The sequence below is a fragment of the Saccopteryx leptura genome, chromosome 1, assembly GCF_036850995.1.
Source record: "Saccopteryx leptura isolate mSacLep1 chromosome 1, mSacLep1_pri_phased_curated, whole genome shotgun sequence".
In the NCBI taxonomy this organism is placed as follows: domain Eukaryota; kingdom Metazoa; phylum Chordata; class Mammalia; order Chiroptera; family Emballonuridae; genus Saccopteryx; species Saccopteryx leptura.
Window position 1 is genome coordinate 354,045,433 of NC_089503.1, and position 27,284 is coordinate 354,072,716.

Consider the following 27,284-nt stretch of genomic DNA (forward strand, 5'->3'; position numbering starts at 1 on the left):
ATAAGCCAATACAGTAAGGTTGCAGGATACAAAATTAACATACAGAAGTCAATAGCCTTTCTATATGCCAACAATGAAACAACTGAGAAGGAACTCAAAAGAATAATCCCCTTCACGATTGCAACAAAAAAAATAAAATACTTAGGAATAAACATAACAAAGAATGTAAAGGACTTATATAATGAAAACTATAAACCATTGTTAAGGGAAATCGAAAAAGATATAATGAGATGGAAGAATATACCTTGTTCTTGGCTAGGAAGAATAAATATAATCAAGATGGCTATATTACCCAAAGCAATATACAAATTTAATGCAATTCCCATCAAACTTCCAATGACGTTTTTTAAAGAAATAGAGCAAAAAATCATCAGATTTATATGGAACTATAAAAAGCCCCGAATAGCCAAAGCAATCCTAAAGAAAAAGAATGAAGCTGGGGGCATTACAATACCTGACTTCAAACTATATTATAGGGCCACGACAATCAAAACAGCATGGTATTGGCAGAAAAATAGACAATCAGACCAATGAAACAGAATAGAAAGTCCAGAAATAAAACCACATATATATAGTCAAATAATTTTTGATAAAGGGGCCAACAACACACAATGGAGAAAAGAAAGCCTCTTCAATAAATGGTGCTGGGAAAACTGGAAAGCCACATGCAAAAGAATGAAACTGGACTACAGTCTCTCACCCTGTACAAAAATTAACTCAAAATGGATCAAAGATCTAAACATAAGACCTGAAACAATTAAGTACATAGAAGAAGACATAGGTACTCAACTCATGGACCTGGGTTTTAAAGAGCATTTTATGAATTTGACTCCACAGGCAAGAGAAGTGAAGGCAAAAATTAATGAATGGGACTACATCAGACTAAGAAGTTTTTGCTCAGCAAGAGAAACTGATAACAAAATAAACAGAAAGCCAACTAAATAGGAAATGATATTTTCAAACAACAGCTCAGATAAGGGCCTAATATCCAAAATATACAAAGAACTCATAAAACTCAACAACAAACAAACAATCCAATTCCAATAAAAAAATGGGAAGAGGATATGAATAGACACTTCTCCCAGGAAGAAATACAAATGGCCAACAGATATATGAAAAGATGCTCATCTTCTTTAGCTATTAGAGAAATGCAAATCAAAACGGCAATGTGATACCACCTCACACCTGTTCGATTAGCTGTTATTAGCAAGACAGTTAATAGCAAATGTTGGAGAGGCTGTGGAGAAAAAGGAACCCTCATACACTGTTGGTGGGAATGTAAAGTAGTACAGCCATTATGGAATAAAGTATGGTGGTTCCTCAAAAAACTGAAAATAGAACTACCTTATGACCCAGCAATCCCTCTACTGGGTATATATCCCAAAAACTCAGAAACATTGATACGTAAAGACACATGCAGCCCCATGTTTATTGCAGCATTGTTCACAGTGGCCAGGACATGGAAACAACCAAAAAGCCCATCAATAGATGACTGGATAAAGAAGATGTGGCACATATACACTATGGAATACTACTCAGCCATAAGAAATGATGACATCGGAACATTTACAGCAAAATGGTGGGATCTTGATAACATGATACGAAGCGAAATAAGTAAATCAGAAAAAACCAGGAACTGTATTATTCCATACGTAGGTGGGACATAATAGTGAAACTAAGAGACATTGATAAGAGTGTGGTGGTTACGGGGGGGAGGGGGGAATGGGAGAGGGAAAGGGGGTGGGGAGGGGCACAAAGAAAACAAGATAGGAGGTGACAGAGGACAATCTGACTTTGGGTGGTGGGTATGCAACATAATTGAACGACAAGATAACCTGGACTTGTTATCTTTGAATATATGTATCCTGATTTATTGATGTCACCCCATTAAAAAAATAAAATTATTAAAAAAAAAAAAAAAAAAAAAAAAAGAAAAACTGCAATAACTATGTATGGTGAAGATGGGTACTAGGTATATTGGGGTGATAACTTAGTAAGCTATACAATGTCTAATTACTGCATTATACACCTGAAACTAATATAATTTTGTATGTCAATTATAATTGAAAAGTAAAGTTAAAGTCATAAACATATGAAACACTAACAGATATTTCACTTAAGAGTATATTACAGATGGCATATAATAAGCACATGAAAAGATGCTCAACACCATTAGCCATTAGGGAAATGCAAATCAAAACCAATATCACTATTACTACACACCAAACAAAATGGCTAAAATAAAAGAGTGACACCACCAAATGCTGACAAAGATGTGAAAGAATTGGATCACTCACATGGTTACTGGTAAGAACATAAAGTAATACAGCCATTATAAAACAGTTTGACAGTTTTATGATTCAAAACATGCAATTACCATACAATCCAGCAACTGCACCACTGGGCATTTACCAGAGAAATAAAAACTTTTTTACAAATAAAAACCCATACACAGTAAAGAGTTTTATTTGTAATAGTGAAAAAGTAGAAATGGCCCAAAGGTCCTTCACCAGGTAAATGGTTAAATTATGATCCATAGATATATATATACATACATACCATAAAATTTTACTTATTAACAAAAAGAGAAGAACTATTAATGCATGAAACAACTTGGAAATCTCCAAAGAATTACACTGAGTAATAAAGCCAATCTCAAAGATATCATGTGAGGCCCTGGCCGGTTGGCTCAGTGGTAGAGCGTCGGCCTGGCGTGCAGAAGTCCCGGGTTCGATTCCCGGCCAGGGCACACAGGAGAAGCGCCCATCAGCTTCTCCACCCCTCCCCCTCTCCTTCCTCTCTGTCTCTCTCTTCCCCTCCCGCAGCCGAGGCTCCATTGGAGCAAAGATGGCCCGGGCGCTGGGGATGGCTCCTCGGCCTCTGCCCCAGGTGCTAGAGTGGTTCTGGTAGCAACAGAGCGACGCCCCGGAGGGGGCAGAGCATTGCCCCCTGGTGGGCGTGCCGGGTGGATCCCGGTCGGGCGCATGCGGGAGTCTGTCTGACTGTCTCCCCGTTTCCGGCTTCAGAAAAATACAGGGGGGAAAAAAAAAAGATATCATGTGATTCCATTTATATGATATTTTTGAAATGATAAAATTTTAGAAGTAGAAACAGATTAGTGTGTGGGGAATATGTGACTATAAAAGGCAAACACAAGAGATCCTAGTGGTTATGAAACTGTACTATATATTGAATGGTGGCACATATATGAATCTACACATGATAAAATTATATAGAACTAAATACACACACAGAAAGTAAAAGTGTAGAAATTACAGCAAAATTGGTAGATCCCATCAATGTCAAAATCCTAGTTATGACATTGTACTATCACCTTGCAAGATGTTACCATTAGAGAAAGCTGAGTAATATGTCTCTCTTTTTTTTAAACCAAACAACATATTTTAAACTATGATTCACACTGTCATAAAGTCTTTCCTTACATAAACTATGATATATAGTTTTCTTTCCACCCCAAACATGCACCAAAAAAAGAAGCTATTACCTCAATTAAATAATAGCACAGAAAAAATATGATTGTATTTTAACTTTAATCTTCAAAGCAGAGAATGAAAACACTAGAAATATTTAATGTTCTACATTGAGAAGACTATACTGTAATCATCTGGCAATAAATATAAGGTACGTAGCAAAAAATATTAACTAAAACTAAAATCCTCAGAATCCCTTACTTGGTTAACTGGGGTTCTTTCTTTTTTCTTTTCTCCTTTTTCTTCTCTTCCTTCCCTTCCCTCCCTCCCTTTCTTCCTTTTTAGTGAAAGAGAAAGAGAGAGAAATATGATGTGGCGCTTTAGTTGTTTATTGATTGCTTTCTCATATGTGTCTTGACCAGGGGGCTCCAGCCGACCCAGTGACCCCTTGCTCGAGCCAGTGACCTTGGACTTCAAGTCAGCAACCATGGGTCATGTCTCTGATCCCACACTCAAGCCTGCAACCTCGCACTCATACAGAATGAGCCCGCGCTCAACCCAGCAACCAAAGGGTTTTGAATCTTATTCGTCAGCATCCCAAGTTGACACTCTATCCACTGCCCCACCACCTGGTTAGGCTGGAGTTCTTTATTAAAAACTGGTTTTATGTAAAAGTACATGGAAAAGAAATTCATTGCAAATTTAAGCACAATTACTTCATGAAAATTATCCTTATGTTAAATTTAAAAATTAGAAAAGCACCGTCAATTGCACTTCCTGTGATATTGTTTAATATGCCACAGTAGCTACTAGCTACATGTGGCTATTATGCCTTGATATGTGGCTAGCGGAATGAAATAAATGAATATTTAACTTCAGTTAAATAACCACAAATTACTAATGGCCACAACACTGAACAAGGCAGATCCAAAACTTACAGAAAATTTCAAAAGTAGTAATACAAACACGAGTCTCCATGCAAGCATCAAGGTGAGGAAATAAAAAAAACAGTCTTGTAGGTGAAAAAAACTGAGGCTCAAAGAAGTTAAATAACTTGCTCAAGGTCACACAGCTGAAATTATAAAGCTGTGTGCAGAGATTTGAAAAACTGCAACAAATGAAAAGTGTCAGCATCTTTAGTTCAGCATCCTCGGCTGTGGTATACAGATTGTTCCTCTGCAAGAACAACTTAATAATGCTTGGAACTATATGTTGAACAATTACACAAAGTTCCAGATTGCAACACGGGGATCCCTGATAGTTCACAAGGCCCTTTATTTCTTACTCTGTTTACCTAGGTTTTTGTTTCAATTTATACCTTACATGAAAAAGTACAAAACTCAAAAGGATAAATAAGAAACATGGGCCCTGGCTGGTTGGCTCAGTGGGGCTCAGTGGTAGAGCATCGGCCTGGCGTGCAGGAGTCCCGGGTTCGATTCCCGGCCAGGGCACACAGGAGAAGTGCCCATCTGCTTCTCCACCCCTCCCCCTCTCCTTCCTCTCTGTCTCTCTCTTCCCCTCCCGCAGCCCAGGCTCCATTGGAGCAGCGATTGCCCAGGCGCTGAGGATGGCTCTGTGGCCTCTGCCTCAGGCGCTAGAGTGGCTCTGGTCGCAACAGAGCATCACCCCCTGGTGGGAGTGCCGGGTGGATCCCAGTCGGGCACATGCGGGAGTCTGTCTGCCTTCCCTTTTCCAACTTCAGAGAAATACAAAAAAGAAAAGAAACATGGGGAAAACAATGAAAAGTATTTTTCTGTAATCACTTTTCCATCCAGCTTCCTTCAATTTGTGGAACTTATTATTTTACAGAAATCTCCAATATTCCTTATGGTTGGGAAAGAATGCCCAGATGGTGTAAGCTTTTGGCAAGATGCTCTGGTTGTGCAGTGACTTAGGATACCTTGCACTATTTCCTATACAGGCTCTTACATCACAAAAAATATAGGTATAAATATGTTCCTAAAGTTCATCATGAGTTTCAGCTCCATATAGAACGGAAGCTGAATATGCACATCCCCTGAAAACCCTACTTCTTGGAATGGCATTTTTCCTTGGAATGATGCTTTTATATGGTCTGTAGTTCTTCTTTGGGCATGGGCAGCCATTTGTTTGCTAGAAACTATTGATATCCACGGTGGTTATGACATTCTTCTCAACTTTTTAAATCTTATCCCTTTCTACACTGGTCCTCCACATTATGATGTTCAGCACATGAACTTCATTGGAAGTTATATTTCAACATTTACAAGGTAAAATAGGATTTTTGGAACATACTCTCAGTTTACTGCCTCCATTAAAAAACGAAGAAGATTGAGAAAAAGTCTAAATAAACATTTATGTAAACTTTCCTGAATATATACATTTTCCTGAATTTAAAATTGGTTCTGGAGAACCAAAATAAAACCATGTCTTGTCTGCTGAATGATAAAAAATAATGGTAATAACACCCCTTTACTTCCTAGGGGGAACTTTTTCTACTTTTCATTCAAGTTCTGCATGTGTAGAAATAAGAAAGGAAGTTTTAAAGGCCATGTTGCTAACCTTACAAAAATGTTTTAAGTAACAGAAATATTACTCTAAGTCTCTTCCCTCAGTAACACCACAGGCCTGAAGTTGAAAGTAGTCTTTAAAACTTTTAAATATGGAGTGACCATTTCAAGAACTCTTGATAGTGGATGCTGAACTTTAAACATTTTCTAGGGTTTGTTCAGAGACCAAATATCATGGGTTGAATGACATGAATTAATACTCTCTGAATGAGGCTGCATAATCAGGACTAGCCAGCATCAAGAATTTCCACTCTTGTCTCGAGCTGACCAGTGTGAGGTGATTTTCTTCCTTTGAGAAGTCCTTTTAGATTCCAGTGCACGACTGGCATCTATAAATTAAGGTATTCTGAATTGATGTAAGTGGAATATTTTAGTCTAATGATTTTCAAGTTTCTTGAATTTTCTTAAAAATGAAGCTATAGTATTTCTTCTATTTATCTTCTAATTTTTGAAAGTCATGTGTTTATTAAACTTAAAGCTGTATCTTGAAACTTTGTGAACTGACTTGTATTTTTTTATTTATTTATTTATTTATTTTATTTATTCATTTTAGAGAGGAGAGAGAGGGGGAGAGAGAGAGAGAGGAGGGAGAGAGAGAGACAGGAGAGAGAGACAGGGGGGAGGAGCTGAAAGCATCAACTCCCATATGTGCCTTGACCAGGCAAGCCCAGAGTTTCGAACCAGCGATCTCAGCATCTGACTTGTATTTGTACTTTGAAAAATTAGAATAAATGTGGGTTTTTTGGTCTGATTTTTTTTTTTTAAAATACAAACACACACAATGTGTAATAATCATGCAAGTACTAAGTCATGATGTGTCAGCCATGGCCTTCTGGGAAGAATTACTTGTGCAGGGCTTCCCTTAAAAGAATATGTTCTTTTCAAACAATAAAAGCGTTTTTCCAAAATTTTATGGCCACCTCTATAATGTTATAGAGTATTATTTAATTCAAAGAATCACTGAAGGGACTGGATTATGGGCAATAATGCATTTTAACCAGCAGAGGGCAGATACGTTAAAACATCACATACTAATTTCATTTTTAAGTCCAATTGTACCAAATCAAGACACTAGTGTATTTACTTTCACAAAAGTAATTGAACTTCTTCCAAATAAGAGAGAAGGTACCCTAAAAATAAATGTATCAAAAATAAACTGACAGGACTCCCCAGAACCAGTTTTTGTCCATTTTATCAGTTTATTCAAGTTAATTATAAAAAATAAAATAACACTGACAAATAAAATGTCACCTGAGCCTTATTTTCAAGGCCATTTACAAATATATTAACAATACTCCTTAAGCTGCAAAATAAATTGTAAGCTATTTTCTCCGAGTATAAAAACTGTCAGAATTCCATGGGAAAATAAAACACTCATTTCAAAGGTAAACTAAATGCAGAAAACAAAACAAGCAATGAAATGTTGCAAAGGTGTAAAAAAGCAGCAAGGGTCTGCCTGAAAAAAACCTAAGAAACTGTGCCAACATATTACAACGCACTTCCTTGACTCGCACAGCAATTAGAAATCAGGTTCTGAAGCAGTTTGGGTTCGGTTTCACACAGTCTTTCCTAACAGCTCAGAAAATAATTTCAATGTCTACCAAAATAAAATGCCTTTCCTAGTCCCTCTCACCTCCCCATTGCGTTGAGCTCTCCTGATTGCACCCACTTGTTACACCCTCTCTCCTGAGGCTTGTGTTCTGGTTCTCCTTGCAGTCTTAAAGGCCCTCATTTAGTTCCCTCCGTGATCTTGCTTCCTACGGCTGCCTCCCTACAGTCCTAGTCATAGACCCTCTGGTCTACAAATGTCTAACTCACTCGTGGCTGTGGCAAACATTTCCATGCAAATGACTCCCAAATCAACAATTACCACCTTATCTATCCCCTACCGTAACTCTGCCTGGTACCTTATACTTGCCTCCAGGAATGTAAAGAACAACTTTGCCACTCTTCTTTAAGTTTGGTTCTACTTTTTTTTTTTTTTTTTTTTTTTTTTGGTTCTACTCTTTTTTAAAAGCCCTTCCCCGACTGCCGCTCTTGGTGATTTTAACTTTCTCTGAACTGCTGTAACACTTAACGCTTCTTTCCAGCCAGATGTCCAGAATGTACTCTGCGCTTATGGCCTGTCTATCTCCTTAAAGTCAGCACTCCTAAAGGGCAGGGCAGGGCTTCTTTTGCAATCCTCTTACTAATGTCTACTCTAGTGGAAGAGCAAATAAAGGGTAAACTCTAAATATATATACATATACAAAAAGAGACAGACACAAAGAGAGAAAGAACACTGCCTTCTTTTCCTAAGCCTTCCAAAAAGTATTGTGTGGATCTAGTCTCTAAATTGGTTCAATTACATTGTTTATCAAATAATTTATAAGTCACAAATGCTTCCTGCAGAGTAATGACTAAGTGCTTAAAAAAAAAAGAAGAGGAAAAACCTGACACAATTATCAAACCCTACTTTGTGCCAGGCATTACGACATTACTTCACAAGCTCAGTTAATCCTCACAACACTGACACAATTATGGCCATTTTACATGTAACACTGAGGCGTAGAAAGAGGAAGAAAAGAAAGAAGGGAGGGAGGGAGGGAAAAGAGGAGAAGGAAGGAAAAGAGGAGAAGGAGAGAGGCCAAGAAAAGAACGAAATCTGTGGCAGCAATGGGAAAACCGAGGTTTTAACCCAGAGCAGTCAGCCTTCAAAGCCCATGCTTTTAGCTACTGAAGCAGTAGCCTCTCAAAGGTAACACAGCAATAGATCTGCCAACCCGGGGGGAAGAATAATTACAACAATATTTTTTATGATATTTCTCCCTTAAACCTGAGAAGAAACAAGTAAATAAATTCAAAATATCATAAAAACACTGAAAACTTAGAAGATTCTTTAGAGAACTAATAAATCAGAAATACAGGGCCCTGGCCAGCTGGCTCAGCAGTACAGTGTCCACCAGCCACGTGGAAGTCCAGGGTTTGATTCCTGGTCAGGGCACACAGGAGAAGCGACCATCTGCTTCTCTACCTTTCCGCCTCCTCTTCTTTCTTTCTTTCTCTCTCTCTCTCTCTCTCTCTCTCTCTCTCTCTCTCTCCCTCCCTCTCCTACAACCACAGCTCAAATGGTTCGAGGAAGCTGGTCCCAGATGCTGAGGATGGTTCCATGGCCTTGCCTTAGTTGCTGAGAAGGTTTGGTTGCCAAGCAATGGAGCAGAGGCCCAGACAGGCAGAGAATCACCCAGTAGGGGCTTGCCAGGTAGATCCCAGTAGGGGCACATTTGGGAATCCATCTCTCTGCCTCCCTGTTTCTCACTTCACTAAAAAATAAATAAAAATAAATAAATCAGAAATACTGCATTCCCTTGCTATTTTTTAAATGTTGATTTACTTTGGCAAAGAAGTTAAACTACGGTGATCATTTAAGAATTCACTGCTCCCCAGATGGTTCAAGATAAAAGGAGAAAATTAAATTAAGCTTAATTTTAACAATCAATAATCACTGTTTCACCTAAGTGTCCTAAAGTTTAAGCCTTATCAAACCTATTAATTTGTTCAAGTGATTTAACATCCTTCAAAAATTGAGTTTAAAAGTTCAAGGTTTAAGCAAGCATATTACAGATTTCCTTTATTTAGTTTGCTCTTTCAGAAATATTCTAAATGTGCTTCGTGTTTGCAAAATTTCTCTCTCAAGCCCAAAGATATTCAATATTTACAAATACCTCTCTTTTAAACTATTCTCAACACTATTTACAGCTTTATGAGATAACATTTGCTTCTAGTTAACACCTTAAAACACCAATAAAAAGCATTCCAAGTTTTAAAACATGTTTACATTATTGCCAAATCTGTGTTTAAATAAACTGGCTAAGTAAATAACTATGTAATCTTTCCTCACTGTGATTACTAAGTTTTTTCTTAATATTCCACCATTACACAGAGGTTTGGTTAAGTATGAAAAACTAGAATTTATCCCCTTTCTAATTGTGTCTATGGCTGAATGTAAAGCAAATTAAAAAAACTAAGAGGCTTAAAGTTATCTTTTGTAAAGGTCAAGGGTAACACAATAGACAGGTTTCCAGGATACTCGGGTTCACTCTCCTGTTCTTTCACTGTGACAGAGTTTTGAGCAAGTAATTAATCTCTCCCGATCTAATTCATCTAACAGAAGGTTAAAGCTGAAACTATGACAGATCTCTTTTATTTCTAAACTCTGTCATTTCATAGATACAAAGAGACTGAAAATCTGTCCAAAGTGCTCAAACATCACTTACTCATGGATTTTCAGAATCTAGGATTGAATGGAGTGGCCTACACCATATTCAGAGTGCCAATATTGTCTGGAATTTTGTTATGATCCAATTACTGATTAAAAAAATGTGAAAAAGACAGCCAACCCACCCTGGATGGATAGCTTGGTTGGTTAGAGCAGTGGTCGGCAAACTCATTAGTCAACAGAGCCAAATATCAACAGTACAACAATTGACATTTCTTTTGAGAGACAAATTTTTCAAACTTAAACTATATAGGTAGGTACATTCCTTATCAAGGTAGCGCCCGCACGTGGTATTTTGTGGAAGAGCCACACTCAAGGGGCCAAAGAGCCGCATGTGGCTCGCAAGCCACAGTTGGCTGACCACTGGAGAGCAACAGCCCAAAACACAGAGGTTGCCAGTTCAATCCCTAGTTGGGGCACATGCAGGAACAGACTGTTGTTCCTGTCTCTCTCTCTCTCAAATCAATAAGGTTGCCAAGTCTTGCCCCCAAAATGAAGGGGCAAATCATTAAAAAATAGGAATGACCAATAAGCATATTGAAGAGTATCAAGAAAATGCAAAATGTGGTATGATAACATGTGCACCAATTATATTAAGGAAACTTTTCAAAAACATGAATACCCAGAGACAGGTTGGGTACAGAGGGTCAGCTAGCATTTAAACACTAGAGGTGGGAAGGTAAACTGGCTCCAATTCTTGGTAATACAAATCAAACAGGCTTCAATCTGACATACTCTACCATACACCTTTCACATGTGATTTTATTCTGAGGAAACAGTTGCGTGCACACATAAATTAGAAAGCAAATGCCCATTTAAAATACTTTTAAATTATTTCAAAATACTTACTATTTCAAGCATTCTAAGCAGAGAATAACCCTAAGTTCCCTACAATGAATGTCCTACTATCGTTATTCTCAGCAAGACTTTATCTGTCCCCTCACATTTCACACTCCTCTCATTATCCTTCTTCATAAACTGACCCACATTTTCTCCAATCTTTCTCCTTTCCAAAGCTATCCACTTCATCTGTGTTTTGAATCAAATTTTCCTCTAAATCTTGCATTGATATATTGACTATGCCACATTTCTTTCTTAAAGAACTTGCCTGAAAAGAACTTGCCATGGAAAAAAAACCTCCTATTTGCTGTTCCTGCAGCCTTCCTGCCTCCAAGCCAAAATGCCCAGAGGTAGACATGTGGCCCAGGCTACGCCAGATCATCTACCCAGGAATATGAAATATGACCCCCTCAAAAAAGAGACAACCACCTATAGGAAGCCAAACAGCAGATCACAAAGACTTAGGAGTTAATGAACTACAATATACAGACAGGCAAATGAATACGGAAGTAGGAAGTCAAGAATAAAGCAGGTCAGAAGAGTTCCTTAAAGACTCAGAGAAACAGAGAGAACCAAAGACAGACACACACAAATGGCTACTTGAGGACTATCTAGTTCTTCCCAGGTCAAGCTGTGCTATTCTATTCATTCTGATGCAACTAGCTAAGTGAGAAGCCATGGCAGATATTGCAGATTTGATCACACAACCTCTATTCCACCCTATTTCTGGTGTGTCTTCTTGTATTCAGAGGACAAAAAGCTAAAAAGCTCTACTTTTGAGATTGCTTTGTAGTTAAGAGTTCTGAATGAGAATTAGTTTATACCAACTAGATGTACTCATGTAATATTTAAAAGCAAAAGTAAGATGGAAAATGAATTCCCTGCCCTTTTTAGCTGTTTTCTGCAGGAAGACAAGATCATGACATGTCAAGTCTCCAGCTTCTGGTGTGATGAAGCAGTTTTGAGATGAACGGTAGCTAGACCCAACATTCCAGTACCAAGACACCAGCTTATACATGCGGTAAGGCAGCTGCAGCTTCACAATCCCTGCATCACAACCAACTTGGTATTGGTGTTTTCTTAGACTCAACTGTTCCAGGGACAGTCTCAGGTCTGCTGTTTCCCTGGTGGGTCAGTCCTGGAGGCTCAGCCTGAAGCCTACTCTTCTAGCCCTTCCAGGGCTTTCGTAAGCACCTGATTTCCTCTATTAAAGCTTTGCTATTAGCACACTGAGAGTGTTCTATTTTCTGTGCTAAAGCTCTACTAAAACAGTCTCAATTTAAAACTACAAAAAGAATATATGATTATAGTAGTCAAAGCAGTAGCTTTTATAAATCTGACTAAACAAAGTTTTTTCATAAGCTGATAAAGAAAAAATTAGGAAAAGAGAAATATTGGGTGAGATCTATTCTCCAGAAAGAGAATCACCAAAGCCACAGTCACTTTTAACATACTTTTAAGACTAGTGAGATAAATTAGTTTTTCATATATCACTTGTATTGTGGTTATGAATCTTATGTAGACAATGTCTTAAATTGGCAATAAATGATTCTTGTGTTCAGCATGCTTCTCTCCCTCCACACTTTAATAAATATTTACCTAGAACCTACATACCAGAAAAGTATTCTAGAAACTGAAAAGACAACAATCCCTAACTTTATACATTCCAGAAAGGGAGACAGATGATTTAATAAAATTAGGTATTTAGTATATCTGAGTGAGGGCATAAGCTAGATGCGAAGGCCCAGACATAAGCGTGCATGAAAGCAGATCACTCTAGTGACAGGGAATAGCAAGTGTGAAGGCACTGAGGTAGAAAGCCTGGTTAGTATATTCATGAGCAAGAAGAACAGTAGGAACCACTGTCAACAGGACTTTGGCTTTTACTGACAAAAATAATGGTGGGTTTCAGGTATAACAACAACATGATCTAACTCAGGGGTCCCCAAACTTTTTACACAGGGGGCCAGTTCACTGTCCCTCAGACAGTTGGAGGGCCGTACTATAAAAAAAAACTATGAACAAATCCCTACATACACTGCACATATCTTATTTTAAAGTAAAAAAACAAAATGGGAACAAATACAATATTTAAAATAAAGAACAAGTAAATTTAAATCAACAAACTGACCAGTATTTCAATGGTAACTATGCTCCTCTCACTGACCACCAATGAAAGAGGTGCACCTTCCAGAAGTGCAGCGGGGGCCGGATAAATGGCCTCAGGGGGCTGCATGCGGCCCGCAGGCTGTAGTTTGGGGACCCCTGATCTAACTGATCCAACTTGACTTTTAAAAGATCACTTTGGCAGCTGTGTTAGAACAGATCATAACAAGCCAGAATAAAAACAGGGAATCAGGAGACAACAGGAGTCACATGGGGACAATTCTAAAGTTTTGGACTAGATTTAGAGCAGAATTAAGAGCAGAATTAAATGGGCAAGACTGTCTAAACAGCAGGCTTAAGAAGAGAAAGATCAATAATTCAATTTAAGACATGTTAATTTGGAGCTGCTGAATGAACAGTCACATGCAGCTGGATGTACCAGTATGAAATTCTGGAATGAGCTGTTGGCCTGAAACTATGCATCTAGGAGTGGACTTATGGTCAACAATTAAAAGGAAGAAACTGCATGACATTGGCAAAGGAGTGAATGCAAACAAAAGCAAAAAGAGGTTCAAGAACTGAGTGGTGGAACAAGCCCCTCTTCTTCTGATTTAAAAAAAAAAACAAACCCAAAACCCAATGTCCAATGCTATTTTACTTAACTTAATCTAGTTCTGTTTCTGTCCCTACAATGAAAAGTCCTAACTCATACAGAAATCTTCAAGGTCAGGATTCACATACCGTATGTCAATTAATACAACAATCAGCAGTTGTGCCTTATACATAAGAGTTACGCAGACTATATCTGTGAAATGGCCAGACCAGGCAGTGGTGCAGAGGATAAAGCATTGACCTGGGATGCTTAAGACCCAGGTTCGAGACCCTGAGGTCTCCGGCTTGAGTTTAGGCTCACCAGCTTCATTGTGGAATATAACTCCAACACTGACATAACTCCACCGTTGCTGGCTTGAGCCCAAAGGTCGCTAGCTTAAAGCCCAAGGTCGCTGGCTTGAGACCAAGTCACTGGCTTGAGCAAGGGGTCATTGGCTCAGCTGGAGCCCCCAGGTCAAGGCACATAAGAGAAGCAATCAATGAACTGAAGTGCCACAACTTTGAGATGATGCTTCTCATCTCCCTTCTTGTCTCTCTCTCACTTAAAAAAAAACAAAACAAAACCACATTTGTAAAATGAATACTTCTTATGTAATCCCACAGACAAAATCAAAAATACTGATTAGCATTAGATATTTTGGTGTATTTTCACAGTTTGCAGCAGTTTTTTACAATGTTTCCTTGAAAAACAGGGTGATGGAGAAGTAAAATTAGAACATTCATAACTACATTTTCAAATGATCTTTAAATAGCTAGACAGCACTAAAACAGCTCCATGACAATCCTTTTTCTGGCCAGCATCCTAAAATAATTACAGTTCTACCATAAAGAGCCAACAGCTAATTCAATTACTCCTTAATCACACTGTCTTTGCAATAATAGTTTATTTGAATTTTTTAAAATTCTCGCTTTTGTTGTTGTTTGTTGTTGTTTTTGTTTGTTTACTCAAATTCTGAGTATGCTCAGAATACATAGTTGATAAGGTTTGGCCCTCAGTATCCATGGGTTCTGCAGATTCAACCACCCACAGATCAAAAACATTCCCCTAAAAAATGCTCTATTGTTGCTGACCACGTGGTAGAGCAATGGGTAGTGTCGATCTGCACCTGAGACACTGAGGACTCAGGTTCAAAACCCCTGAGGCGCCAGCTTAAGCGCAGGGTCACCGCTTGAGTGTGGGAACACAGACAGGACCCAAAAGGTCGCTAGCTTGAGCAACAGGTCACTGGCTTAGCTGGAGACCCCTCCATCAAGGTATATATAAGAAACCATCAATGAATAACTAATAGTGCCACAACTATGAGTTGATTCTTCTCATCTCTCTCTTCCTGATTGTCTATTTCTGTCTATCTTAAAAAAAAAAAAATGATACGCCTGAACAGGAAGTGGCGCAGTGTGGATACAGCATCGGACTAGGACATGGAGGACCCAGGTTTGAAACCCTGCGGTCACCAGCTTGAGCGTGGGCTCATCTCATTTGAGCAAGGCTCACCAGCTTGAGCCCAAGGTCACTGTCTTGAGCAAGGGGTCACTCGCTCTGCTATAGCCTGCCGGTCAAGGCACAGATAAGAAAGCAATCAATTAACAACTAAGTGCCGCAACAAAGAATTGATGCTTTTCATCTCTCTCCCTTCCAGTCTGTCTGTCCCTACAGTCCCTCTTTCTGTCTCTCTGTCTCTATCACACACACAAAAAATGCTATATTGTTGCTGACATGTCCCACTGCAGTTAGGCCTACAGTGGCTGATATTCTGTACTAAACATGTGCAGATTTTATTTTAATTGTCAGTATAGACTAAACAATACAGTATAACAAATATTTTCACAGTATTAGGTATTATCAGTAATGTAGCCATAATTTAAAGTATAGGGGTTATATGAAAATACTATTCTATTTTATATAAAGACTTGAGAATCTATGAATTTTGGGTATCTGGGGGAGTCCTAGAACCAGTCCCCCTCTGGTACTGAGAGATAACTGTATGTTAAAAAAGTAATCATTCAGTACAAGATTACATGAAATGTCCAGATCCATATTGTCAGCTGCAACTAGCTAATTAATGCTATCCTTCTAACTGGAGAAAACTGCAGACCACGGTGAGCTGAACACTTTTTAAGTCCAGAAGGGTCCCATCCCTTGTTAGTAGCTAGTCTGAGATTGTTCTTTGGCACAAAAACTAGAATCTTTTTTTAACTTTTATTAACCGGATTTTCAAATGTAGAAAGGACACAAAGGATCATACAATGAATACCCACCCATATACCTACCCACTGTCCAGATTCAACAATTGTTACTATTTGCCCTATCTTCATCCTTATGTTGAAACTGAAATATCTTAAGATATTACCCCTAAATCAGGGGTCCCCAAACTACGGCCCACGGGCCGCATGCGGCCCCCCAAGGCCATTTATCTGGCCCCCGCTGCACTTCTGGAAGGGGCACCTCTTTCATTGGTGGTCAGTGAGAGGAGCATAGTTCCCATTGAAATACTGGTCAGTTTGTTGTTAAATTTACTTGTTCTTTATTTTAAATATTGTATTTGTTCCCGTTTTGTTTTTTTACTTTAAAATAAGATATGTGCAGTGTACATAGGGATTTGTTCATAGTTTTTTTTATTGTCCGGCCCTCCAACGGTCTGAGGGACAGTGAACTGGCCCCCTGTGTAAAAAGTTTGGGGACCCCTGCCCTAAATACTTCAGTATAAATCTCTAAACACTATGAATTTTATCCCCATAATCACAATATCGTTATCATACCTACAGAATTAACTAAGTTTTCAATGTCATCTGATATTCAGTATGTATTCTATTTCCCATAATTGTGCATCCAAAAAATTTTTTTCTATAAAGGGCTTTTCAAAAAAGTATCCTCTCAAGGACCAAGCACTGTATTTGGTTATATCACTTAAGTTCCTTTTAAGTTAGAAGAGTTCTTGCTCCCAATTTTTTTCGTATCATTGACTTGGTAAAAGACATTAAACACAAGTTTGATATGAAGAATACAAGGGGTCCTCTAGTTACGACACAGTTCCATTCCTACAAGAGGGACGTAACCCAAATTTTGGTGTAAGTCAAAACATACACAAACAGAAAGAACACTTGCATTTTGGGGTTTTATTTTTTTTTGAGACCGAGACAGAGAGGGACAGATAGGGACTGACAGACAAGAAGGGAGAGAGATCATCAATTCACTCCACCATTGCCTGGTCAGGCCTCCTGGAGTTTTTGACTCTCAGATTTGTTCACACTGAGCATAAAGCAATTTGTAAATTACAGTTCCGGTTTCCTACCCCAGTACTGGTTCCCAGCATTGTGATTGGAGTTGTGATTCTCTAAATACTACATATTCTCCTGTCTGTCTCTCCAATATTTGGGACAGCAGTTTGCCCTGTAACTTCACTTCTCTGAAGGACCTGGGAAGAGTTGTTCATTTTCCAGTTTGCTCAGCTTTTCATTTGTTTGGGCTAGAGACTTGAAGCCAGACTGGAAACTGAAAGTCCCATCAACTACTTTTTTGAAAACTATATATTTATTTTAGGTTTAAAAAAAAAAAACCACTTTGTTTCTTGTTGTTTACAAGCACACTTAAACAACTAAGTTAATAACAGTCAAAAGTATGACTGCCTGAATTTGGGACAAGAGCGAAAAGCCCCCAAAAGAAGGCAGTCACCTAATAGCCTCACCTCATCTATGAAAGTAAAATTATTGTCTCCACTAGAAAAAAAATTCCAAATAACAACTAATTTTCAGTAAATAAACAAGAGAGGAAAAAGTGCTTCAGTATAATAGTTGAGCAGAATTTCCACAAGGAAAAAACATTTATTTTAATCTGCTAATATGGGAGGAGAAATAACAGCAATAGACTAGCAACCTTTGGTTAGAAAAATAGTAATTTAATGAAAATAGAAAAGGAAATCATGTTATAAATAAGAGAAAGTATATCAAATATTTGGATAAAATTTATCTTTTTTGACTTCCTACAATAAACACAACAAAAATTAATCTTAATGAGGTAATCACAGCTTATAAGAGAAAAAATTTTAATTCAGAAATATTTCACAACCACAAAATTAGGTATAATCAGAAGAAGCACTTTGCTTATATGGGAAACTCTGGATGAGCTTAAAAAGTAATTGGAAGGAAGAGGGAAAAAAGTAGTTTTCTGCTTTAATTTAAAAATTCAGTTACCAAGGGCACATTAAAATTGTGCTTATATGATCATCTCAACATCTGTATCAATATATTAACAAGAATAACATGCCTTTTAAATGTGTGTTGTGAGGAGCCACTGCACCACTTCACCCGCAGGTGTTGTAAGGTACCAAAAGCTACAGAATATTAATATTTTAAGAGGCTTGGAGAACATTTTATTAATTTGCGTTAAGGTGTGCAGAGAAATTGTGAGAATAGTCTCTATACTGTGTGATTGGCATTGTATTGTAAATGCAAAGGGGAGGAAAACATGGATCCCCAGACATTCCACCACACCTGTGGGGAAAGGGGTGAATGGCTATCCAGGTGCAGGGAAAGAAAAGCCAAAATAAACCTTTTCTTATAGCAATGAGCCATTTGCGGGCATTTGTCCCCACAGAAACTACCTCTCCTATGTAAATGCGTGTGATTAACACGTGTGACTCTAGACAGAGAGATAGCAGATAAACACTAGATAACATAGGAAAGCCTTTTAATATATAAAGAGACATCTTTCTACCAATGTGTTGATTTGTAAATTTTGTTTTCTCCAAAAGGATGTATGGCTTGCAAATTGAACATGGTCCTATCATGTTAAAGGACATATGACTATAACCAATAGTGGTAAGAGGCTCCAAATTACAATTTTTGCTTCTGTACTTCCCACTTACAAAACTATAAAAACTAAGTATTATAGAACAAAGGGCCGGCGCGCTCTCCCTCAGATTCCTGTTGGAGTTGCTGCCGCTTGGCCAAGCTAGACAATAAAGCTTTGGTGTGTAATCGTCGGACTTTCTTTGAGTCTTCAATGTTTCGGGTCCCTCCAGATTAGGATTAACAGTTACAAAAATGTCTCCCTCTGGCATTCAAGTTTTCATCACCACATACCTGAATTACTCTGAAATCTATCCAGGTGAGCATACAACATCCATACAGATTTGAATTTTGAAATGAAGTAAGATAAAATGAGATAAAATAAAATTTTAAATGAAATGAAACAAATGTGGATTGGCAATCTGCCCACCAGTACATTACGCACCCCAGACTCGACCTCAAAACTAGGGAGTCGTTTAAGCCTAGCTCAATAGGCTCCTCAGAGGCCCAGCAGCCTTCCGCTTTCGGCAGGTCCCAGGAAGGACCCAGCAGAGCGGGACGGTCTACAGTGAAGTAGGCGCAAAAAGGGCTCAAGCCAGGAATGTCTAAAGTGGTTACCCGGTTGTCTTAACATTCCTCATGGTCTGCTCCAGCACACCAAGACAAGTATCTGACATCAGAAGAAGCACAATTGTCTTTGGAGTCTGGCAGATTTCAGTTAAAATCCTAGCACCAATTGCATCTCTTGTCAAGTTAGCAATCTCTCTAAATTTCAGAGTTCCTACATCTAATGTGGGAACATTTAATATCCTTGAGATTGCTGGGAAATTGCATAAATTACCCATACAAAAGGAGAACACACGAGACTCTCAAGAGAAATGAGAGAGGGTATTAACATTTACTAAATGCTCTGGTCAAACACAGTAATAGCACAATTTTTCACCTTGAGAGTATTTACCATGCCTCATTCCTCTTTAAATACCTAGTAAAATAAGAATAGCTAAAATGTTCAGTGAATGACACTGTACATGGGACTGTATCCATTTTATCTTTATTATCTAAACTCACTCTGGCAGACAGAATAAAAATTAAGAGATTTCAGGAACCTGGCTTTAATTGCACACATTTCAGTTTTATATGGAACCTTGTTCTTTCCCACTGCTGTTCAAAGAACAGGATTGTTTATGGATCTAATCATACAAGCCTTAGATTTAAATCCAACATTTACTGACAACCTATTATACATCAAACTCTGTATAAATGCTATGTATACATTATATGATGCAATAATCATCATAGATAATCCATTAACTTATCAACACTTAAGAGTATACAAATTAAACATTAAAACATATACAAGAAACCATGCTGCCAAGGAGAAACAACTGAGGAATAGCTACCTATAGGGACATTATATTTAAGTAGAACAGGTTAAAATGTAGAAACTTTTGTTTCTTTCCTTTAATGAAAGTTAGTTAACTCTGCTGAAGTACTGAAATTTTAGTTTTCATAAGAATAAATATACAAAGTTGTTAATAATTTAAATCATATACACTATTCTTTAAAAAGTTTTAAAGCCTTGTCAAAGCTAATTACAGTATAAAATCGAATCACATAAGATTTGATTTCATACTCTCAAGACTAGAAGGTATATAGAACAAAATTAAAATGGAGTGACTTATATTAAAAACAAATTGGAGATGGTCAACACAGGTTCGTAAAGGAAACTTACTCTAACTGTACAGGAAATGTAGAGCTCTTCTCAGTGATTTAATCAGTAGAGGTCATGAGTAGCCAATCTCCAAACACTAAGTCTGTTCACACCATCTCTAGACTTCCTTGTTCCCCTGACTTAGCTACCCTGATACAAATAAGAAAAAAATTCAGTAGACCACCAATCAGCTGAAAAAGCCAAGTAATTTCCATGTTGCTCCCTTAGTCTATGACAAAATTCATTGTTACCATAGCCTTGAGTTCCTGGTTTGCAGGTCAAAAGCCTTGAAATAAAATCGTCTTTCCACTCTTCTTTATTCAGCATGCAGAGAAGGTTTTTTACAAAGTTATAGCAAGTTTGTGAAAGTCCCTATTATCTACAGCAGGGGTCCCCAAACTAAGGGCCTGTGCATGCAGCCCCTTAAGGCCATTTATCTGGCCCCACCGCACTTCAAACTTCCTGAAGGGGCACCTCTTTCATTGGTGGTCAGTGAGAGGAGCATAGTTCCCATTGAAATACTGGTCAGTTTGTTGATTTAAATTTACTTGTTCTTTATTTTAAATATTGTATTTGTTCCGTTTTGTTTTTTTACTTTAAAATAAGATACGTGCGATGTGCATAGGGATTTGTTCATAGTTTTTTTTTTTTCTAGTCCAGCCCTCCAATGGTCTGAGGGACAGTGAACTGGCCCCCTGTGTAAAAAGTTTGGGACCCCTGATCTACAATATCAAGCTCATGCTACGTTCTCTGTTGTTACGAGTATTCCACAACTTTGTCTTGTTTACTTACGCAAATATATGTTCTATTATCACAAACACTACACAGGTGCAAGCTACTCTCAGGAAAAAAGATCTATCACTCTATTGTTATAAAAAAAGAGTATCACCCGGGTTGGGGGAGGGGAGGGACACAAAGAAAACCAGTTAGAAGGTGACAGAAGACAACTGGACTTTGGGTGATGGGAATGCAGCATAATGAAATGTCAAAATAACCTAGAGATGTTTTCTCTGAACATATGTACCCTGATTTATCAACATCACCCCATTAAAATTAATCAAAAAAAAAGAGTATCACTCAACAATAGGAAAGAATTATTAAGAGAAGTCATAAATTTGAGACAACCCCTATTTAATTATAAAGTCTAGATGCTGAAAATGGCATAATATTAGAGCTATAGCTCATTTTGGCTAAATGGAAAGTAATTAAAATCAGGGAATTATTCCCGTCTAAGAGGGGAATCCTTATATGCACAACCAGATAACAAATTAATTTTAATTTTTTTCAACAAATTTTAAGAAGTCATAATAGTCGCACGATCAGTAAAGATATGATCCTACTTTATTTTCTGGAATAGGAAGAGATAAAAGTAGGCCTATTCCTGACCTCAGGTAATTTACTAAGCTAGAAGAGAAGCTCAGAAACTTAAGACTCACTGTGGAAAAGGGTTCCAGCTTGGCCAACTCTGATTTGAATTTCCCCCAAATAACGATTTCCAAATCCTAAAATATGAGCTGCTGACCTCACAACAAAAAAATTCCAATATCTTAAAAAGTTATACAACCCCTTGAAGTTAAAAGTAGGTCAGTGGCAGCCCTGGCCGGTTGGCTCAGCGGTAGAGCGTCGGCCTGGTGTGTGGGGGACCCGGGTTCGATTTCCGGCCAGAGCACATAGGAGAAGCACCCATTTGCTTCTCCACCCCCCCCCCTTCCTCTCTGTCTCTCTCCTCCCCTCCCGCAGCCAAGGCTCCATTGGAGCAAAGATGGCCCGGGCGCTGGGGATGACTCCTTGGCCTCTGCCCCAGGCGCTGGAGTGGCTCTGGTCCTGGCAGAGCGATGCCCCGGAGGGGCAGAGCATCGCTCCCTGGTGGACAGAGCATCACCCCTGGTGGGCGTGCCGGGTGGATCCCGGTCGGGCGCATGCGGGAGTCTGTCTGACTGTCTCTCCCCGTTTCCAGCTTCAGAAAAATACAAAAAAAAAAAAGTGGGTCAGTGGCATTCTTTAGGCTAATACGACAATGTTGTCTACAGTCTGTATTTTCATTATATCCCTACTGATTATCATAGAGACCAGCAGAAAACCCTACAGCCAGAGGCCCCCAAAAAGTGACGATATTCTAAAGATGGTCTAAGGAACTTCAGAGCTATGTATGGATACACAACTTCTCAAAAAACCCAAAAAGTTAAACCAGCAATTTACATAAGGATTTTAAAGTATTCATTAGTATTCTAATACTGTAGATTTAGAGGAAAGTGGGCACAAATCCAGGACACTCTATCCTTTAAGAGTACTGCTTTTGCAATATCTTTACTCAGATCATTAAATTTATTTTCTTAGGAGAAGAAAATAACTTTAGGAGTCTGTATGTTGTATGGCTCCAAATAAAATAACTTAGAAACTGTTATATAATCTATAGCAACTGTTACTATCACCAAATAAATAAAACAACATATAGTACTGGTATAGCATTTTACTTTTGATAAATAGCTACTCCCCTCACCCCCAACCCCTGGCAACCACTATCTGTCCCTGTAAATTCTACCTTTCTAGCATTCCATATCATTGGAATCACACAGTCAGCCCCCAACTGACTTAGAATGATTTGACTTATAATTTGCAACCTTATAAGGTACAGAAGTTCACAAATAAATCACGAGATACTCAAAATTTTATTATAATATAGGCTTCATGTTAAATGACTTCACCCAACTGTAGGCTAACGTGTTCTGAACATAGGCTAACGTAAGTGCTCATAGTGTAGTCTAGGCTACACTATTATTCGGTAGGCTGAGTGTAATAAATCCACTTTTTACTTAACAATATTTTCAACTTACAATGAGTTTAAAAGGGAAATACCCCTATCATAATTAGAGGAGCAACTGAATTATGTAGTCCATTTGTGTATAGATTTCCTTCACTAAGCTTAACATTTTAAATATTCATGTTACTGACTGTATCATTAGTTTGCTTCTTTATATTGCAAAGTACAATATTATACCATTGTATGGATGTACCACAGTTTTATTCATTCACCAACTGATGGACTTTTAGATTGTGTCCAGAGTTTGGCTGTTATGAATAAAACCACAATAAACATTCAAGTACATACTTTATCTTGTTAAATTAAGTTGCAATATTTCTTTTTTTATTAATTTTAATTTATTGTTAACATGGATTCAAGTGTCCCATTCAATATAATTCCCTCACCCCCCACCTCCATGTCCCCCATTCTACCCTCCTTGGCTTCCCTCCCCCCTTCCTTCTGGGATTTGTTGTTCTGTTATCTGTATCTACCTGTTATGTGTATATAATTACACTAATCCCATCCCCTTCTCTGACCCCATCTCCTCATCCCCCTCCTCTCTGACAGCTGTCCCTCTGGTCCCTGTGACCCTGCCTCTGTCTCTATTCTGTTCCTCTGTTCACTTTGTTCATTAGATTCCACAAAAAAGTGAGATCATATGATATTTTTTTTCTCTGCCTGGCTTATTTCACTTAGTATAATAATCTCCAGGTCCATCCATGTCGTCACAAGAGGTAAGATTTCCCTCTTTTTCACAGCCATGTAGTATTCCATTGTGTACATGTACCACAGCTTTTTAATCCACTCATCCACTGCAATACTTCTTTATATATATTCCAAATGAAAGCCCTTTTCAGTATATTTTCTCCAACCTATTATTTTTCTTTCTTATTTTTTAAACACTGTCTTTTGAAAAGCAAAGTTTTTAATTTGGATGACATACATTTTCTCACTTTTATCTATATAGATTGTGTTTTTTATTCTATACAAGAAATCTTAAAAAAAAAAAAAAAAAAAAGCCCTGGCCGGTTGGCTCAGCAGTAGAGCATCGGCCTAGCGTGCGGAGGACCCGGGTTCGATTCCCGGCCAGGGCACATAGGAGAAGCGCCCATTTGCTTCTCCACCCCTCCGCCGCGCTTTCCTCTCTGTCTCTCTCTTCCCCTCCCGCAGCCAAGGCTCCACTGGAGCAAAGATGGCCCGGGCACTGGGGATGGCTCTGTGGCCTCTGCCCCAGGCGCTAGAGTGGCTCTGGTCGCAACATGGCGATGCCCAGGATGGGCAGAGCATCGCCCCCTGGTGGGCAGAGCGTTGCCCCATGGTGGGCGTGCCGGGTGGATCCCGGTCGGGCGCATGCGGGAGTCTGTCTGACTGTCTCTCCCTGTTTCCAGCTTCAGAAAATCGCCAAAAAAAAAAAAAAAAAAAAAAAAAAAAAAAAAAAAAAAAAAAAAAAAAAAAAAAGAAATCTTTGCTTGATTCAAGGTCCCAGATGTTTTCTCCCAGAAGTTTTATAGTTTTTTTTATTTCAAACTAAGTTTTATTTTCCACTTCAAGTTAACTATTCTGTATGGTGAAAGATAAAGATCAATGTACATTTTTTTTGTTGTTACTGTTAAGATTGTCCTTTTTCCTATGGAATTACCTTGGCACTTCCATTAAAAATTAACTGACCTTGCCTGACTGGTGATGGTACAGTGGACAGAGTGTCAACCTGGGACACTGAGCACCCAGGTTCAAAACCCAAGGTCACCGGCTTGAACATGGCTCATCCAACCTGAGCATGGGGTTGCCGGCTTGAGCATAGGATCATCAACATGATCCCATGACCATGGGCTTGACCCTAGCAGGGGTCCCCAAACTTTTTACACAGGGGACCAGTTCACTGTCCCTCAGACCATTGGAGGGCCACCACATACAGTGCTCCTCTCACTGACCACCAATGAAAGAGGTGCCCCTTCTGGAAGTGTGGTGGGGGGCCAGATAAATGGCCTCAGGGGGCCGCATGTGGCCCGCGGGCCATAGTTTGGGGAAGTCTGAAAGGTTGCTGGCTTAAGAAAGAGATCACTGGCTTGGCTGGAACCCCCCCAATCAAAGTACATATGAGAAGCAATCAATGAACAAGTGATACAACTACAAGTCGATGCTTCTCATCTCTCTCCCTTCCTGTCTGTCTGTCGGTCTCTCTGTCTCTAAAAAAAAAAAAAAAAAAGTTAACTGACCTTAAATCTGAGTCTATTTCTTGACTATCAAGTTTCATTAATCTGTGTTTGTCCTTACACCAACACAACACTGTCTTGAATATAATAGCTTTACAATAATAACTGTTGAGATCAGGATGTGTAAGAACTCCAATGTTCTTCACAACTGTTCAGATTTTAAGGGGACCTTTGATTTTGCATTTCTTTATGAATTTTAGAATCAGCTAGTCATTTTCTACAAAAAAAGCCTTCTGGGATTTTGACTGGAATCATGTTGAATCTAAAGATAAACTTGGAAAAAAATGACATAAAGATTGTGTCTTCTAAACCATGAACATGGTGTATTTCTCCATTTCTTTAGGTATTCTTTAATTTCAGCAATCTTTGGTAGTTTCTAGCACACAAATCTTGCCCATATTTTATAAATTTCTCTCTAAATTTTCATATTTTTATTATTACAAATGGTAATTTTTATTTTAACTTTCAATTACTGCTTCCTAGCATACAGAAATCATTTTTTCTATGTTCACTTTGATTCCTACAACCCTGATAAACTCAATTATTGATTCTAATAACTCTTTCATAAATTTGTAAGGATTTGCTACATAAATAATCATGTTGCAAAGAGTTGGTTAAAGGACTCTTGCATGCATATGATATTTTTAAGATAAATTCTGTGAGAAAGGCTACTTTAAATTGTATTTATGTACTTGATCATCCTGTACTATCGTAAGTACATCCAAAGCAATACCTTTTATAAAAGTCTAGGTTCAACATATAATTTTTATCACAAATCCACTTGTAACCATGGTATTGCCCCTCAAAAATATCCATGTTCCAATCCCTGGAATCTGTAAATATGTTACCTTCCATGGCAAAAGAGATTTTGCAAGTGTGTTTAAGTTAAGGACCTTGTGATGGTTTTATCCTTGATTATCCATATAAACCCAATGTAATAACAAGGGTCTTTAAAAGAACCATATAAGGGCCCTGGCCGGTTACTCAGTCAGTTAAGAGCACCATCCCAAAACAACAAGGTTGCAGAATCAATCCCCAGTCAGGGCACACACAGGAAGCAGCCAAGGAAAGCAAGTCTGAGTGGAACAACAAATAAATGCTTCTCTTCCCCTTCCCCTCCCTCTGCCTTCCTCTCTGTCTTTAAAAATCAATAAAAATTAAGCCCTCGCTGAATAGCTCAGTTGGTTGGAGCATCATTCTGGAGAGTAAAGGTTGTAGATTTGACTCCCCAGTCAGGGCACATACAGGAGCAGCTCGATGTTCCTGTCTCTCTCCCTACCTCTCTGTCTCTCAAAAAAAAAGAGAGCCATAAAAGCAGATATGATGGAAGAGAGGGAAAACAGGAGGGAGGGAGGGAGTTATGAAGGGGGAGCGGGGGAGAGATGGGAGAGGGGGAGAGATGAGAGAGGGGGAAAGATGGGAGAGGGAGGAAGGGGGAGAAGGGGGGAGGGGGGGAGAGAGAGAGAGAGACATCTAAGATGACCCGCTGAAGATAGAGGGAAGATTATGAGGCAAACACCACAGGTGATATTTATAACATAACACTCATTTTGGACTCTAACCTAGAATTGTAACATGATAAATTTTGTTTTAAGTCAATAAATTTGTTATTTGTTATAGCAGTAGTAGAAAATTAATACACCAGTAAGTACCATAATTCACTTAAATAAAATATTCTTGCTAGTTTTTTATATCATACACCATCACCACCCCACAACCAAGAGCAACTTTCAAGAGCAGAAATGCATGAACACCTCTAGACTGAACTATAGTTTATAAACCTTCTTTTGGGAGATAAAGCTATCTTAATATGATTTCCCACAGAATTTTCAAAATCCCTTTATTTTCTTTTTAAGTTTGGGTTTGATGTGATCCCTGTCCTTGAAATGCACTCTTTACAAAAGATCAATGACAGCTATCTGAAGGTCTACCATCAGTCACTCCTAAAAGCAATCACTTGGATCTCTTGTGAAATG

The 27,284-nt window shown here is 38.5% G+C and overlaps 1 protein-coding gene and 1 pseudogene across 2 annotated transcripts in view; one reads left to right on the top strand and one right to left on the bottom strand.

The window, feature by feature from the left end:
- The window catches only part of SMAP1 (small ArfGAP 1), a 167,798-nt gene that overhangs the window by 131,682 nt on the left and 8,832 nt on the right, over positions 1 to 27,284 (bottom strand). The gene's annotated exons all lie outside the window — the stretch shown is intronic.
- On the top strand, positions 5,273 to 5,783 carry LOC136387514 (methylsterol monooxygenase 1 pseudogene; annotated as a pseudogene).